The sequence below is a fragment of the Corythoichthys intestinalis genome, chromosome 19 (assembly GCF_030265065.1).
Source record: "Corythoichthys intestinalis isolate RoL2023-P3 chromosome 19, ASM3026506v1, whole genome shotgun sequence".
Taxonomy (NCBI): Eukaryota; Metazoa; Chordata; class Actinopteri; order Syngnathiformes; family Syngnathidae; genus Corythoichthys; species Corythoichthys intestinalis.
The window spans coordinates 35,437,825-35,454,583 of NC_080413.1; the positions used below are offsets into that span (position 1 = coordinate 35,437,825).

Genomic DNA, 16,759 nt, shown 5'->3' on the forward strand with positions numbered 1-16,759 from the left:
CCATTCACAGCTGTGTCTTGACACTCAGTGATACATGCGTGTGGTTTTTGGATCGAAACAAGGTAAGTACGCGATAATATCTCATTAAAGTCTTTACTTCTGCTCTTTCATGCTCTCACCTCAAGATAGGGTTTCGCTGTTTATTTTTTTTTTCTTAAATGCCCTCCTGTTCAAAAATTTGCACATGTATTTCAGGGAATTTTGAAAGTTGGCCAAATTAGGGTCTCAGAGCGGAACTTCAAGTCACCTAAATGTTTTCCGCCATATATATAAACCTCTTCTGTTCTTCTCAGGCTCGGATCCTCTACTAGAGGCCCGGGAGACCAGTAAACCTATGAACAGGGGCATCACTGTTGCGTTCACCTTCCAGGCTCTATCCAGCTCTAGTATTGGTATTTCTCTAGTTTCCTGTGTTCCTTTTTCATCATATAGCCATCGTTGGGAACGTCTACATTGATCACAACGACTGTCCTCTGCTGCTTATCCATGATCACGATGTCCGGTTGGTTGGCCACGACCATCTTATCAGTCTGTATCCAGAGGTCCCACAGAATCTTAGGCCTTTCATTTTCCACCACCTTAGGAGGTGTTTCCCATTGTGATATAGGGGGTTTCCAGTCTATACTCTGCACAGATGTTTCTGTACACTATACCAGCTACTGGTTTATGGCATTCCATGTATTCTTTTCTTGCCAGCATCTTACACCCTGTTATTATGTGTTGGAGTGTTTCAGGGGCCTCTTTGCGTAGCCTGCACCTGGAATCCTGCCTGGTGTGGTATATCTGGGCCTCCATTACTCTGGTGCTCAATGGCTGCTCTTGTGATGCCATGATTAGCACCTCTGTGCTGTCTTTCAGTCCAGCCCTCTCTAACCATTGGTAGGACTATTTTAGATCTGCCACTTCAGTTATCTGTCGGTGGTACATTCCATGCAGAGGTTTTTGTTGTGTTTTATTTTGTATGTGTCTTTTAAGTTTGTGGTCAACTACTGCACAACCTACTTTAATCTTATTTCACTGCTCATCCTCCCATTGCCTTGATGCAATCGTATTGTTAGATTGAGTGTCTGCATACTTTCACCTTGACACTCAATATCACAAAGATCTATAAAGTTAATGGTTACATCAGCACAAACATACAGAGACGACTGTATATAGTGCATATTCATGAGGATTGAGTCATGGCTCCTGGATAGCTCGGATGATGAAATCCTGACTGCATTGTGAACAAGTCATCAAAATACAGCTAACTGATCAACCATGTACATGCATTATAAGTGGAAGTAAAATCGGAGTGTGCAGTGTAGGAGCACTTCAACAATTGGACTTATGGACAATTGCACATTCTGATGCTAATTCTACCATTGTACCAGCCAATGCTATGAGTAGTACTACTTCAACAAATACACGTCTTATGTCATGCAGTTGGAGGGGGGTAATAACACATTACATTTATTCCGTTACATTTACTTGAGTGACGTTTTGAGGAAAATGTACTTCTTGGAATAGTTTTACCACGCAATACATTTTAATTTTACTTGAGTAGAAGAAGAAACACTACTCTTATTCTGCTACTTGAGAAACTAGAGTCGTTACATTTTCCCTCTATATTCTACATATTGACTTTATTTTTGCCAGAGATGCCAACAGTGGCTCTGCTGTTTCACCAATGAGATGTCGCAGAAATAATCACATGACTCCATGATACCAATCAGAGGTAACAGTGTTTTTTCTTCACTAAAGGGCCCTCGTGCTTTTTGGACAGTGATGTTTCATTTTTTTCAATCTAAATTTTATGATTTTTGTGTCATCTTTTTGGTATAATATGGTCATGTAATAGGTTATACTACAGTATAATAGTAACAGTTCATATAGATGAAGTTGTGCTGAGAAAATTTACCATTATTTTAAAAAATCAAACATTGTAAGCAGTTACTCGCAATATTACTCAACAAATACTATTTTACTTGTACATGAACAGTGTTGGGCACGTTACTTTAAAAAAGTAATTAGTTACATTACTTACTACTTCTTCCAAAAAGTAACTGAGTAACTGAATTACTCTATAGTAAAAGTAACTAGTTACCAGGGAAAGTAAGTATTTCCGTTACTTTAAAAAGAACTTGTTGTATGTCAAAGAATTTGAAATTTTCTGAGCAGTATTCGAGTCAGTGGAATAGAGAAGAACAGACAGGTAGTTAACTTGTTAGGTGCTTCAGCAGATTTGAATTGCTTACCACAGATGTCGACAAAAGCTTTGCCCCGGGACATAAATTGCACATTACATGCAGGTTCTTTCCTTTAATTTCGACAAACTTGAAATAGCGTCTATATCTCCACCTCTTAACGGACAATTTTTCTTCTGAATGCTCTGCCATCCCGACCTTGTGCATCTGTTTTGCGTGTGTGTGTTTGCCGCACGCGCTGTTCCGGTTTGCTTGTGAAATCACCGGCTCTGATTGGCTTACCACGACACATGACTCTAACCCTCAGCCAATCACAATCACTTCCATCGCATCTCTCGAGGGGCTGCATTCAGGTAGGCTGGTTTCCCGACAATTCACGTCACCTTCAAAGCGTCTGCCGTCCTCAAAATGGAAGCAGAATTATTGCTGGCTGACAGTGGGAGATGGGAACGAGGCTAGCATCAGGTGTAGCAAACACAGAAACGTTACCAAACTTTGGAAAGCATTGTCTAATTGAATGAGCAGGGACAAACAGCCTGGAGTCATAATAAGTACGTGCTGTAATATTCTGATACAGAATTATCCGAAGCACCCTAAAGTGCACACGGGCGCCAATATTGTTTTGCTCACATGATGCGGGAGTGAGTTAGAGACACGGCCTGCCGAGAACCGTACGTTTGTGTTAATGTTGAAGTTATACAGTATGTGCTATTAAAGAAACAGAGTGCCAGCACGTCCTTTGTGGTATATCTTTGCTAAGAAAAAGCACAAAACAAAACACATGCGCTATTCTCGAACCTGAACGCACCACAAGTCTTGGATGACAAATCAACAGAGCAGAGAGTCGACTCGACACGGCTGGTAGTTTCTTCAATTTATTCAGAGTAAGTAACGCACCGCTTTTGACCGTCAGTAATGGTAACGGCGTTGTAACGGCGGAAAAGTAATTAGTTAGATTACCCTGTTACTGAAAAAAATAACGCCGTTACGTAACGGCGTTATTTATAATGGTGTTACTCCCAACACTGTACATGAATAATTTTTTGGATGCCTGCTTTTATTTTTTAACGATTATTTAGAAGTAACGGTATGCTTACCTGAGTAAATTTTTTGGCACCTTTGCATGCAGTTAATCTGTTATCTGGGATGACCATTTTAAAGGAAAACTGGAATGTATTGACCCTAGTTATCACAGTTATATTTGTCAATGGGAAATTCCCTCAGTTCTTATAAGCCGAAATAGCTCAGTTGGGAGAGCGTTAGACTGAAGATCTAAAGGTCCTCGGTTCGATCCCGAGTTTCGGCATTGGGAGAGAGTTAATCTGTTATCTGAGATGAAGGAGAACTCGAGTGGAGTCCTTGACCCTTATTCACAGTTTCCTTTGTCAATCGGGAAATTGTGACTCACTCCATAGGCCAAAATAGCTCAGTTAGGTGAGCGTTAGACTAAAGGTCCTCGAATTGTCCTGAATTTCGTCATTGGGACAGAGTTAATCTTATATCTGAGATTACCATTTTGAAGGGAAACTTAAATGATATTGTTTGACCCTTATTATAAGAGTTCTCTTTGTCGATCAGTAAAATTGCCGATGTCTACTCATAGGCCAAAATAGCTTAGTTGGGATAGCGTTAGACTGAAGATCTAAGACTCTTCGAGTACATCCTGAGTTTCGGCATTGGGACACAGTTAATCTGTTGTCTGAGGTATCCATTTGGAAGGGCTACTCCAATTTATTGTTTGACCTCACTCGGGAGAGTGTTGGACTAAAAATCTAAAGGTCCTCGGTTCCATCCAGAGTTTCGGGATTGGGACAGAGTTTAACTGAGATGACCATTTTGAAGGAAAACTGAAATATATTGTTTGACACTTATTATCACGGTTATCTTTGTCGGTCGTGAAATTGCCGCGCTATAATTATAGGCCGAAAAAGCTCAGTTGTGAGAGCATTAGACTAAAGGTCCTTGGATGGATCCCTAGTTTCGGCATTTTCGGCATTGGGACAGAGATAATCTGTTATCTGAGGTGACCATTTTCAAGGAAAACTCAAATGTATTGTTTGACCCTTATTATCGGAGTTCTCTTTGTCGATCGGTAAAATTGCAGTCACTCACATACTGTAGGTCAGTTGGGAGAGTGATAGATCCCGAGGTTTGGCATTGGGACAGAGTTAATCTGTTGTCTGAGGTATCCTTTTCAAAGGAAAACTTGAATGTATTGTTTGACCCTTATTATCAGAGTTCTCTTTGGTGATCGGTAAAATTGCTAGTATCCACTCATAGGCTGAAATAGGTCAGTTGGGACAGTGTTAGACTGAAGATCTAAAGGTCCGCGGATCAATCCCGAGTTTTGGCATTGGGACAGAGTTAATCTCTTGTTTGAGGTATCCATTTTGAAGGAAAACTCGAGTGGATTGTTGGACCCTTTTTGTCACAGTTGTCTTTGTCGATCGGGAAATTGCCACTTTATACTCATAGGCCGAAATAGCTCAGTTGGGAGAGCGTTAGACTAAAGGTCATCGGATCGATCCCGAGTTTTGGCATTGGGACAGAGTTAATCTGTTTTCTGAGGTATTCTTTTCAAAGGAATACTTAAGTGGATTGTTTGACCTCACTTGGGAGAGTGTTACACTAAAAATCTAAAGGTCCTCGACTCCTCGGTTCCATCCCGGGTTTCGGGATTGGGGCAGAGTTTATCAGAGATGACCATTTTGAAGGAAAACTCGAATGTATTGTTTGACCCTTATTATTACAGTTTCCTTTGTTGATGGGGAATTGTCATTAGCAATTCATAGGCCGAAATAGCTCAGTTGGGAGAGCGTTAGTCTGAAGATCTAAAGGTCCTCGGATCGATCCTGAGTTTCGGCATTGGGACAAAGTTAATCTGTTGTCTGAGTATCCTTTTCAAAAGAATACTCAAGTTGATGGTTTGACCACACTTGGGAGAGTGTTTGACTGAAGATCTGAAGGTCCTCCGATCCATCCAGAGTTTTGGCATTGGGACAGAGTTAAGGCCGAGTTATACTTCCCCGTCAGACCTGCGCCGTCAACGAAGACCCGAGTTACGACCCTGCGCCGTAGCCTGACGCGGTCCTATTGATTGTTCAAACCCTAGCGTCACGTCAATGCATATGATGTGGGGGAAATGGACTGTGATTGGTTCGCTCAGACTGTTATTCCGGTTCAGCGCAAAATCATCGCCATTATAAAACATTATTTTTCTACACGCAAAAATTGACCAAGCCAACGGGAGTATCATCGAAGACCAAGTCTCGTCAAGACATTATAATGATTGCCAAATGGCAAGGTCGGAGATTGAAAAAAAAAATGGACGAACCACCGAGACGTGTGTGTTCGGAATCGAGTGGCCACGCGAAGCGGTGACACAGTCGGCCAAAAACTGCCAACTTTTTATCACTTTATGTCATATTTTTGTTGGTGCACTTCATCATTTATTGTGTACATATGTTTGCTGTGAGTCTGTGACTTAATTACGTGTCACACTTCAAGTATATGAAGAATAAAGCACAGGTTTGGTGTCAAAAGAGTTGTTTTGATCTTTAATTTTCAATAACAGACAGTTCACATACGATACATCATCACTGATTGAGAATGCCTCGGTGCTTTTTATGATAACGTTAAAGTCAAGGCTCCCAACGCAGTTTGGGAAGTTCCATAGACGCCAGAAATCTGCTATGACTTCCCACTGGCTGGTTGTAGGACACGGCAAACAAATCGGGCTGGAGGGCTTTGCAGACCTTGGATGCAGTGCTCGACGCCAGTTTGAAGCTAGCTCTCTCCACCCGAGTCTAGAATTCTCTGTGCGGCATCAAAAGTCGGCCAGACCGCCTCAAAACCGTCTTCTGCGTCACCTGCCCCAAAACATTTGTATGATCCACATTTATTCAATGTTGATGAGCAGAAGATTTACATTCAAGCGTTCCATCTAGCATTGTTTATTTTTTCTCCGTTAAACTAGACTAGTGGAAGTCAACAAGCATGCCCCAAAACCGTGCAAATATAACGCCACACCCCTCTAGTGGCTTGGCGGTGAATAACAGAGCAACGCGTTCCCTCACCGCAGAACTATCGAATGCTCATTGACGCCGTAATCAACTTCGCTGTCACCGCAACGCGGGAGTATAACAGGAGTATATCAGGCTCTAGTCTGTTGTCTTAGGTTTCCATTTTGAAGGAAAACTCTAGTGAATTGTTTGACCCTTCTTATCACAGTTACTTTTGTCAATAAGGAAATTGTCACTGTCACTCTAGAGGATGATATAGCTCAGTTGGGAGAGTGTTGGTCTAAAGGTCCTTGAATCAAGCCTGAGTTTTGGCATTGGGACACATATCTGTTGTCGGAGGTATCCATTTGAAAGGAATACTCGAGTGGATTGTTTGACCCTTGTTATAACAGTTACCTTTGTCGATCAGAAAATTGTCACTGTCTTTATACAGTGTATCACAAAAGTTAGTACACCCCTCGCATTTCTGCAGATATTTAAGTCTTTGCTTATATAGGCTATAGCTTATATAATAGTTAATTTATTTTCCCCTCAAAATAACTCAAAATATAGCCATTAATATCTAAACCCCTTGCAACAAAAGTGAGGACACCCATTTGAAAAAACGTACATCCCTAAATGTCCAAATTGAGTACTGCTCGTCATTTTCCCTCCAAAATGTCACGTGACTTTGTTACAGGAGTGCTGTCAGCATTGCTGCAGAGATTTAAGAGGTGGGGGGTCATCCCGTTAGTGCTGAGACCATACGCCGCACTCTACATCAAATTGGTGTGCATTGCTGTCACCTCAGGAGGAAGCCTCTTCTGAAGACGGTACACAAGAAAGCCCGCCCGTCTCATCAGACCATAGGACATGGTTCCAGAATTCCATGTGCTTTGTTAACATGTCTTCAGCAAACTGTTTGTGGGCTTTCTTGTGTACAGTCTTCATAAGAGGCTTCTTCCTGGGGTGACAGAGTATGTGTAATGCGGCGTATGGTCTGAGCACTAACAGGCTACCCCCGACCTCTTCAATCTCTGTAGCAATGCTGACATCATTCCTGTAACGAGTCACATGACATTTTGGAGGGAAAATGACAAGCAGTACTCATCAATTTGGACATTTAGGGATGTACGTTTTTTCATAGGGGCGTCCTCACTTTTGTTGCTAGGGGTTTAGATATTAATGGCTTTATTTTGAGGGAAAATAAACTAACTCTATTATATAAGATGCACACAAAATTAACTATTATATAAGCTGCACACAGACTACTTTTCATTGTGTCACAGTGTCATTTTGTCAGTGTTGTCCTACAAAAAGATATACTTAAATATCTGCAGAAATGCGAGGGGGGGACTCACTTATGTGATACACAGTATAGGCTGAAATAGCTCAGTTGGGAGAGCATTTAACTGAAGATCTAAAGTTCCTCGGATCGAACATGAGTTTCAGCATTGGGACAATGTTAATGGAACTGCTGCACACGGACCAGAGGAAAGGAGAGTTGAGCAAGACCACCGCCCACCTCATGGAGCTACCAGTCCATGGGATACCATGTGCACTCCAGCCCCCTAGTCGTAGGAAGTGGGTCTTGCAACAGGACAATGACCCAAAACATGGCTAAAAACTCCCAAGAAAGGCCAAGAGCAATAATTTGATGAATGGTATGTTGCTTGAATGAGCCGTGATCTAACTCAAAATTGAACATCTGTGGAATTCACTGAAACATGTTGTTTGGAGAGGGTAAACTGGACCAGTTTACAGATGATGAGGGTGCGGAAGCGATTGACACAAAAGGTTATACAACGACAAAACAAGTGTTTCATCATCGTTGAGGCCTGTTTTATGTGTGTTACTTCATTGTTGTTATTAAATAAATCTTTTTAAACAAAAATCAAATACAATTCCTGATTTTTTGTTGGGTGCCTTTCGTTATATTTAATCTAATATATATAACATAATATCATTTATTTTTCCTTAAGAAATTACAGTGCACCTTATTATATAGTACGCCTGATCTATGATTTGTTCTTAATGACGTCAAACCTATTTTTTTTAAGCATAACTGTATTATACTGTCCCAGTAAACGTTCAAGACACACATACGTGTCATTCATTAAAGTGCCTATGACAGCAAAAAGCATGTCTATTTCATATTTCACAAGGTATTTTATGCTCCTCAATGAAATGGACCGCTTGGGTGTGTGTAGAAGCAATCGATATTAAATTTTTTTAATCCCACGCCATGAAAATGAGTGACACCCTGGATTGATGAAGAATGCGAATGTGACGTCACCGGGACAATCATCTTCAGTATACAGCCAATACTACAGTATGCAGAGCGACTGCGGATTCAGCCTATTTTGCGGATTATTCCATTTATTTTTCGCATCACGCCAGCCCAATATGCAGCAGGCTTTTGTCACTGCACCAGTGAGAGGCGTGTGAGCATTTTTGGGTTTCAAAAAGTTCCCCTTCACCGCGGATAATGGTCAAAACAAGTCCGACAACTGTGGGACCATTGTGAGGTGAGTAAGCTAGGTGTTTTATATTTTGTCAAATACTGGGAGCATGCACACATTCCAATAAGGAGGTGGCTTGCATTTTGTGGGAGACAATGCTACTTGTCCATAGAGAAGGCCACTCGGCCAACGACGGGAGGCTTGTCACACACTCACACACCATGGTCACTTTCACCCCCTCGGTCCTATGCGCGTGCCCGCTGAGAATGCGCTTTCCTCGGCTTGGCTACGAACAGCTCCCCGCTCCGACGTCGGCCGGTTTGTCCACAGAGAATGGGCTATTTTCGGCATTCATTCCCGGCAACGAGCACATCCAGCAGAACGAATAGCGTAACTTGCTCGCCGCCAGGGGCTGGCTGATCGGTGAAGACAGTCAACACCGCTGCCGTGTGTGACGGGGTAGTTTTGTGTAATTTTTCACTTTCGAAAGGCAAGAATAACACTCGGAAAAGCTGCTCTGCTCGGGTTAGCATGTCGGCTAGCTGTCACGCCTCCTTTATTGTTTACCTCTTTCCTCCGTCTCCGAAGCAGGGGCAGGGAAATTACAAAAGCCAGAATAACTCCGGTGGCATATAATACCGTTCGGGAGAGAAGAAGTTGGCAGTTTTGCAGTCATTTATTTAGCAATTGGGGAAAAATACAAAAATAAAAAAGAATATCCTGTAAAAATATTGGAGTAGAAAGATTGAAACAATCATGACATTTTGCTGCTCTCTGTCGTATTGTCCTCATTCTGAATCTTCCCCCTCATTGGACTGGATTCTAAATCAGATGAACTCATGACCTGCCGACGTTATCATCCAGCTGGGGATGCTAGAGCGCTATAATGGCAGGCGGGTCTGAACAGCAGATTAAAAAACTAATTTCTTGTCATCTGCACTTTGCCAATAGTCAAATCGTCTCAAAATATGATTGGAATTCACATAATAATGCTATTTTTTATTTTTTTAAAGCTGTCACAGGCACTTTAAACCCATAAATATAACAAATAATACATAGATTAATTTAAAAAAAAAAAAGAAAAAGAAAAAACAATAATCACAATGTTAAAAGGACAAATGTTTGCGTGCTTACCCCAGTTTTACACCACGTGCATCTGCGGCACTTCAACGCACCGCTGACGCTCGGCCCCAATTTCAACAGGACTCCTAAGAACAGCCCCGTTTGGGTCCTTGTTTGTGTGAATTGTGAGGCTGTATGCGCACCAGTTAACCAAGAGAGAGAGTTCACTGCTACACTCAGGTTGGGTTGTTAAATCAATAATATTACGAAGTGTCAAGAGTTACATTGTCTTTTATGTTGTTAGATCCAGTGTACCTCTGTCAGAGGTAAATGAAGCCAATTGTATTTTTTGTAATCTTTGTTAATTAAATGTTACAACTTTGCACAGAAGGCTAAGCTAGTTAGCAATTATGCTCATCAGTATCTTTTCAGTATCGTTTGTATTGTGTTTTGGAGAAGCATATTAGCACTTAAGTTTTTGTTAAATAGTAAAGTGGTCTCATTTCTTTTTATAAAGAAACCACACACATAAACCCATTAATATAACAGCTTAGACCTGACATGTCCAAAGTCTGGCCCGGGGGCCAAATGCGGCCCTTGGTCAAATTTCATCCGGCCCCCAGCCTCTGTCATAAAATCAATAACGTCTGGCCCGCACACAGACTTAATAAACTGGTCAACAGTGCAGCCAAAACTTGGCGTGTTTAATTTGCACCGACATGCGGATACATCCTCTCTCATTAATTTTAACTTTGTTACAGGTTTTGTCATGATATCAGCTATCATGCCAGTCGTTGGACAATACATCAATGTTACTCTTCCCTGACTCACAGTAGATCTAATAAAATGATATTTAACATGTACGTGTTTGCATCTCTGTTAACGGGATTTTTCGCAAGCGCGATTGTCCTCTGGTTGTCATCATGTACAGTTGTTGGACTGTACTGATAATGATCAATGCTACCCAGTACTTGTTCTACATATAGGCATTCTTGTATGGTTGGGGCCAGTGCCATATATTCAGCTTCACATGTAGATAGTCTGACTGTAGCTTGTTTCTTTGTTTTCCAAGAAATTGGAGAACTGTTCTTGCTCAAGAAAACACAGTATCCTGAAGTACTGCGCCTGTCGCTAGTATCAGCTGCCCAGTCAGCATCACTATATGCTTGCACACCAGGTTTCGCATTGTCGTCTCTTTTAAAACTAAGGCTGTTTGTGGAACCCACTAAAAGGCAGCAGCACTCTAAGCAACATTAGCCCGCGTTACCCTTTACTCCCAATTTTCTAAAATGGCGACAATCAACAAAAAAAAAGAAAGCTGACTGTGACAGCCGACGCTTCAAGGGTAGGTGGAAATTGGACTATTTCTTCACTAAAATACGCAACAACTGTGTCTGCGTCATTTGCAAAGAGACAGTCGCTGTTTTTAAAGAGTTCAGTGTGAAGTGATATTACCAAACAAGACACGCTGACATGTACGAGAAGATTACAGGGAAGATGCGTAGCGAGAAATTGAAGCAACTTGAAGCTAGTTTAATTTTACAGCAGCAGTGTTTCGCAAGAGCCCGAGAGTTGAAAGAGAACGCCACAAAGGCTAGTTGGGTGATTGTTGAAATTATTAATTTAAAAAAGTAATGAAGCAAATGTGACACACAGAGTGGCTTGCTAAAATTTGCTTAAATATATTGTTCTACGTAAAGGACGTCAGCCAAGGTCGGCCCCCCACATTTTTACCACACCAAATCTGGCCCCCTTTAAAAAAATTTGGACACCCATGGCTTAGACTCTCCTTTCAGCACAAACTCCCATTCAAACTGTTAATTGTCATACATGAGCGTGTGCTCCGAAATTGGATTTGAACTGTATTTATGAACAACTGTTTTATATAGAAAACTGATTCATCAAGTTTACCTCCTCCTTATTCAATTTTTTTGTTTAATTTGTGTCAATGACTCATTTATTTTTTTTCAACAATTTATATTAGTGCTTTGCCCACCCCTCAAAATAACTGAATTGACTCAGGAATCTGTTAAAAAATATATATATTTGAAAGAAATAGTCATCCATTTTGTCTCTATTGTTGCTTAGAACATTCCTTAAACAATTTCAAGTTAAATAGTGAAGGTAATTGAAAAAAGTGACATTTACTTGATTCATCGTTTAATTAATAATAAGATTAATCGATCATTAAAAAAAAAAATAATAATAATAATAATCATCGTTAGTTGCAGCCCTAGAGTACAAGGTGCGCCTTACGGTATGTGTGAAAGTAAACTAGCTTGTTGATGATGTGCCTAATCTTGTGCATTTCTTGAAAAATATATTCATTTTTCTTTATTTATGTGACCACCTTGGGTTTTTGTTTCATTAATAAGGGGTAAACAACAAATTTGAGAATCTGTGTTAGGGTACACTTTTTTTTTTTTTTATTACAAGACAACCACTCATTCACCACAGTTTGAGAATCTGTGGTAAAATGAATTAGCACATATTGTACATTGCCCTTGCATAAAATATAAAGCACTATTTTTTTTTTTTATGAACAGCATTTATACAGTATTATTTTTTTCCTGTCTATCTCTACCTGGTAATGGACCGAGCCAGGACTGACGATGCATGTCTGTGGCAAATATTACTGTTTCATAGGTTACCTGACATGGCTTTCAAAGAGCAGGATAAACATTATGCATAGGTTCTTTCAACTGTGCCAAGGTTGCAAAGGTTGTGCTTCATGTGCAATGAGCTGTGCAAATGGTCGTTTAAGCCTTCGAACTTAATCCATGTTCCCATTCTCTTCTGTCATGAAAGCACGTCGTGTTTTTTTCCTGTATGCATCGTCACCATCCATTGCTCCTGCTATGCTGGCATTCAAACTAACGTGACTAAAACTCAAAAATAGTAAGGTATGGGTAAAAACCGATTTTTTCTGTCATCCACAGAATGAAGGATGGTGACATTTAAAATTTATGGGGAAAAAAAGAGAGGAGGAAGACTTAGTTCCAATCACTGAACTAATGAAACAACTTGCAAGTGCAGCAGTCCAAAATGCAGTCACCAACAGAAAAGCTTTCAACTGTAAGTGTCAAAGTCACTATTATTTTGTTATTAGGTCTAATTAATTCTAATGATCTAATTAATTTATTGATCTCTACAGTAATTGCGATGAATGTCTGTTATTTCATTATACTGGAGTACACACTGCTGGCCAAAAGTATTGGCACCCCTGCAATTCTGTCAGATCATGCTCAAAATCTCCCAGAAAATGATTGCAATTACAAATGCTTTGGTAGTAATATTGTCATTTATTTTGCTTGCAATGAAAATACACAAAAGAGAATGAAAAAAAATTAAATCATTATCATTTCACACAAACCTCCAATAATGGGCCGTACAAAAGTATAGACCCTACTCACATGACGTCACAACCACGCCCCCGCGCCATATTGTCCGTCAACTCGTCACTGTTGATGCATTACCGCTATGTAAATTCCTCCTATTATGGCGTGTTTTTCTGCTCGTTAACATTGATAATCAAAATGGTGAAGGCGTGTGTGGCGGTCGGTTGCAATACAAGAGAAGATAGACGGAGAGACTTGAAGTTCTACCAAATTCCGAGAGACCCGGAGAGGAGAGCGAGATGGGCTGCTGCAATTCGCCGAGAAAACTGGGCTCCAAACGATTACCACAGATTATGTAGTAGTCATTTTATATCTGGTAAGATCCATTTAATATATATTTAGAGGGTTTTGGGCTGACAACCACAATTAAGATCATTGCTAGACTAATCGCCGACAACATACACTCAGACGTTGTGAATGAACTACCTGAAAATATATAATTATAAGGGGATAATAAGACAGTTGTCATACAATTAATTTACAATTTCACTATTGAGGTCAAAAGCCAAAAAATAAATTCAACAAAGGACAATCTGGAGTAGTGCTATCGCACTTCATATTTATTACATATTATATATGTATGTAGTGAGAGTGCTATCGCTAAACCATATAAACATTAAAAGCCCTAGCTCCATTGACAAATGACATGAAATACATTAGACTTGACAGTGGATGTTAGCAAGAACAAAAGATTTTGAATTGATAATTTCGTAACTCACCTTCCCGAGCACAAGATAGATTCCTGCCGAATTTTCTTGGACGAGGACCTGTTTCACCCAACCAGCAACGAAGTATTTATAAGCCTCCAAGCTCTTAAAGTTTTTCAAACTTTCGTGAGAATAGGCTGATTTTGTGTGGACAAGATAGTTGTAGATATCAGGGTAGCAGATGTCAGGCAGAGACGGCGAAGACAGCGGGTTGAAAAACATCGATTTAGGCATCAAATATGGATCTGGCGAATGGATAAACTGAAGATTTTCCACATAACGCCTTTTATGCAACGCATCCAATGAGTTTACAGCGTCAGATAACACCGGGGCTTCCATGAATTGTTCTATAAATTGCACGACTAATTGAAACCATTGAGAATAGGGCTAAAAAATGACGGACAATATGGCGGGCAGATACAGCGACACGTCATTTTGTGACGTAGGTGAGTAGGGTCTATTGGCACCCTTTAAAAATTCATGTGATGCTTCTCTAATTTGTGTAATTAACAGCACCTGTTACACACCTGTGGCACATAACAGGTAGTGGCAATCACTAAACCACACATGCATTCAGCTAAAATGGATTTAAGTTGACTTAACCTCTCTCCTTTGTCCTTGTGTGTACCACATTGAGCATGGAGAAAAGACCAAATAACTGTCTGAGTACTTGATAAGCAGAATTGTGAGGGAGGATGGGCAATCTCAAGGCTACAAGTCCATCTCCAAAGACCTGAATGTCCCTGTGTCTACCGTGTGCAATGTCATAAATAAGTGTAAAGCCCACGGCACTGTGGCTACCCTCCCTAGATGTGGACGGAAAAGAAAAATTGACGAGAGATTTCAACGAAAGATTGTGCGGATTGTGGATAAAAAACCTCGACTAACATCCAAACAAGTTGTCCGAGAGTACAACAGTATCAACCCGTACTATCTGTCGGTGTCTGAATGAAAAGGGACTCTATGGTAGGACACCCAGGAAGACCCCACCTCTGACCCAGAAACATCAAAAAGCCAGGCTGGAGTTTGCCAAACCTACCTGAGAAAGCCAAAAACGTTTCGGAAGAATGTTCTCTGGTCAGATGAGAAAAAAGTAGAGCTTTTGGGAAAAGGCATCAACATAGCATTTACAGGAAAAAAACTAAGCCTTCAAAGAAAAGAACACGGTCCCCACAGTCAAACATCGGAGAGGTTCCCTAATGTTTTGGGGTTGCTTTGCTGCCTCTGGCACTGGAATGCTTGACCGTGTGCATGTCATTATGAAGTCTGAAGACTACCAACAAATTTTGAAGCATAATGTAGGGCCCAGTGTGACAAACCTGGGTCTCCCTTAGCAAAACGCAAAACACACTTCAAAAAGCACTACAAAATGGTTTGAGAGAAAGCACTGGAGACTTCTAAAGTGGCCTGCAATTAGTCCAGACCTGAATCCCTTAGAACACCTGTGGAGAGATCTGAAAATGGCAGTTTGGAGAAGGCGCCCTTTAAAGCTCAGAGACCTGGAGCAGTTGGCCAAAGAAGAATGGTTTAAAATTCCAGCAGAGCAGTAAGAAACTCACTGATGGATACCGGAAGCGGTTGTTCGCAGTTTTTTTGTTTAAAGGTTGTGCTACCAAATATTAAACTGAGGGCTTTTGTCCAGCCCATTTTGGGAGTTTTGTGTAAAATGATAATGATTTAATTTTTTTTCATTCTCTTTTGTGTTTTTTCATTGCAAGCAAAATAAATGAAGATATTACTTTCAAAGCCTTTGTAATTGCAATCATTTTCTGGGAGAAATTGAGCATTATGTGACAAAATTGCAGGGGTGCCAATACTTTTGGCCAGCAGTGTATGAGTTGTCCCCTTTCCTTTGTTGCACTTGGACTTGTTTGACGTCTCTCAAGCACTATTTTCTGTTAGTTTCAAGCGTTGCTTTCACGTTGGGAAGCAGACGTGAATGCCAGTTAACGTTTCAAAAAGGCAGAGAAACGGTAAAACGGCAAGGGCTTGGGGCTACCTCCCCCTGATAGCTCGCTATTAGCCCGCTAGCTTATTGAGAAGCGTTCGTTTTCACCGCTGGACCGGTGCCACTAATAGCTACCGTTTTCCTTGTTGAAATTTCCAAGATTTGGACCTTATTTCCCTCGATACTATTGTACAGCCATTGAGGTATGTTTTATTAGCAAATATGTCTCTATTTACTTTATAGCATTTTTATAGGCTCTTTGTCATTATTGTATTTTATTTTCTAATTGCGTGTTCATAGTTTGACAGTGACAAATTGATAAATGTCAGTTGTAAGAAGAACAATTGTGTGATCGGTGTTACCGGAGTGAAGTAATATCTATCTCTTATTTTTTACTTTATATTATTAATATGACGTATAATACATTTTTTTGGATAGTTATTTTGAGATTTGGGGGGTTTTGAGGGGTACTAAAAGGGTTAATTCCAACTCGCGCTGAAATTCGGGTTATGTCGCCAGCATAGGAATGGAACTCGTTTGTAACCCGGGGACTACCTGTACTGAGAGAGGCGAAGATTACTGTACTACATATGAATTGGGGACTCAAGTCTAAAGTCCACAATGTTCCCAAAGTGTTCTTTGAAAGCATGCATCCTCAAACCCAGCCACTGACCAACCCCCACTTCTTATTGTCACTGTTTCCCATGTGAAATGATGATAGAGGGGGTTCCTTGCCACTGTGTTCTCTATCAGTGATTTACAGGGAATAAAGCACACTATAGCTTTTAATTAGGCAAATCAAAATTTCAAATGATAAACCAGTTCGACATGATCTGCTTGCCCCGTGTCCCCGAGCACCGACACAATTAAAATCAGGAAAAAAGGATTAATGGATTATTGCAAGACACAAAATCAGCTTGGGTGCATTGGGAGTTCATCTTGAATCCATTTTCATGCCCTTTGTCCAGCCTAGAAGTTGAATTAGAGTGCATTTG

General features: G+C 40.6%; 2 non-coding genes across 2 annotated transcripts; both read left to right on the forward strand.

Moving 5' to 3' along the window:
- The first annotated feature begins 3,419 nt into the window (after nt 1-3,419).
- Nucleotides 3,420-3,492, forward strand: trnaf-gaa (transfer RNA phenylalanine (anticodon GAA)). The gene has a single exon. It is a non-coding gene; the product is annotated as a tRNA-Phe (tRNA).
- Nucleotides 3,493-4,978: 1,486 nt separating this feature from the next.
- On the forward strand, nt 4,979-5,051 carry trnaf-gaa (transfer RNA phenylalanine (anticodon GAA)). The gene has a single exon. It is a non-coding gene; the product is annotated as a tRNA-Phe (tRNA).
- The last annotated feature ends 11,708 nt before the right edge of the window (nt 5,052-16,759 follow it).